The sequence below is a fragment of the Protobothrops mucrosquamatus genome, unplaced genomic scaffold, assembly GCF_001527695.2.
Source record: "Protobothrops mucrosquamatus isolate PMUCROS unplaced genomic scaffold, P.Mucros_1.0 scaffold_65, whole genome shotgun sequence".
Taxonomy (NCBI): Eukaryota; Metazoa; Chordata; class Lepidosauria; order Squamata; family Viperidae; genus Protobothrops; species Protobothrops mucrosquamatus.
The window spans coordinates 1,251,821-1,253,600 of NW_015386141.1; positions in this window are offsets into that span (position 1 = coordinate 1,251,821).

A 1,780-nucleotide genomic window follows, 5' to 3' on the forward strand; every position below is an offset into this window, starting at 1 on the left:
TCTAAAAAAAAATATTTTAAAACATATCTGAAAGCAAAATTTATTTTCACATCGCTACAACTGGTTTTATATAGTAGCAAGAATATAAAAAATGGCTGTACATTTCTGGGATCCTTATCTCCAAATTTAACTGTATTTCTTTCAACATGACACATTAAATAAAAGTTTGGATACCTCTTAATTGTTCAAAATACAGTATTTTCAATGTATGTATGTTTTATATTAAACAGTACTGGCAAACTCCAAGATCCTGGTGTGTGTTATATAGGCTTTACTACCTAAAGCAGCAGAAATAAACCTATTGCAAAGGCACATATTAACAATCATTTTCTAGTGCTATTCAAAGCAGTTGAATCCAGTTATCATATAGCCTGGATCCAGATTTTCATAAAACAAAACAGCTAAAGTTAAAAGTTGGATTATCATATACACTAATATATGAAAAATATAGATTTTTTTTTCTTTTAACAGAAAGAGTGGAGTCAAGCAACTGAATAGAGCTGAGAATTTACTGGCTGGATGCCCTTCCTAACTCCTACGTGGAGCTCACAGCAGATATTTTCTCTTTATGCCCAGAGAAAGAAATATCTGCCGCCCCCTAGGATTGAACTCACAGCTTCCTGATTGTGAAGTGAGAGCTCCACTTCTAGGCCACCACAGCACTCTTTTTGAAAAAATATAGAATATGCAATATAAAAAATGAAAAATATAGAATAAGAAATATATAAAAAATCTTTTTTATGATCCTGTAATCCCTTAATTCAGGGTAGAGTTGGGTCAACTGGATGGAGCTGAGTGTTTACTGGGTGGATGCCCTTCCTGAAGCCACATAGAATTCACAGGAATTTCTTTGTGCCATAGGAGAGAAACAGCTGCCACTACCCAAGACTGAACTCTCAACTTTCTAAGTGGAAGGTTTGCGTCTTCACCATTAGGCTACGACACAGCTCACATAGTATATACAATATAGTTGTTAATAAATTAATAAAGATATTTATTGAAAGACAAAATTCACTATTATGAGGGAATTGTAAAAATAACAGCTCTTACTTTTACTTGTACAAAGTGTTAGATTTTAATTTAACATTAAATTATATAGAGAAAGCTCTTTATATGACTGAATTGAGGGGTATTAAAATATAACAATTCCTCTGATACAGCAAAAATAATGGAAAACCTTAAAGTACCCTAAAGATTTACTGTGTTATGAATGTTCACTAAAGCTTTCTTTACCAAATGCATGAAGAATTATCTTTGAGAGGGTAATATATATACATATGTTGTTATGAAAGGCAGATAGTAAGAAGAAGGGATAAGGTGAAATATAATAAAGGAATTATAATTAAATATCTTTTATGAATGCTGTTCAAAAACAACTACTTATACAATACAGATAGTATGACAAAAAATATTCTTTGACTTTAACCAAATATCTATTGACATTTCAATAATAACAGGTACAGATTTCCCTGATCAGTTGTGTCTGACTTTAGGGCACCCTAAAGATCCACCCTATCAAAAACATGTTATTTCAGTTAAGATTTTGATTGTACCGGGATAAAACTATATTCAGTCTTATGTTTTATGTCAGTCTTTCCCAGTATGATACCCTCTACTATGTTGAAGTCCAGCTTCTATAATTGTGTCACCTGGATATTTATGTGAATTGAAAGGTAACATATCTGATAGGATTTGGTTGGACTAACTTATTCTACACCTTCCATGCATTATCTCATCTAAAATTCTCATCCTCCCTGATTAAAATCTTCTGGAAGTCATT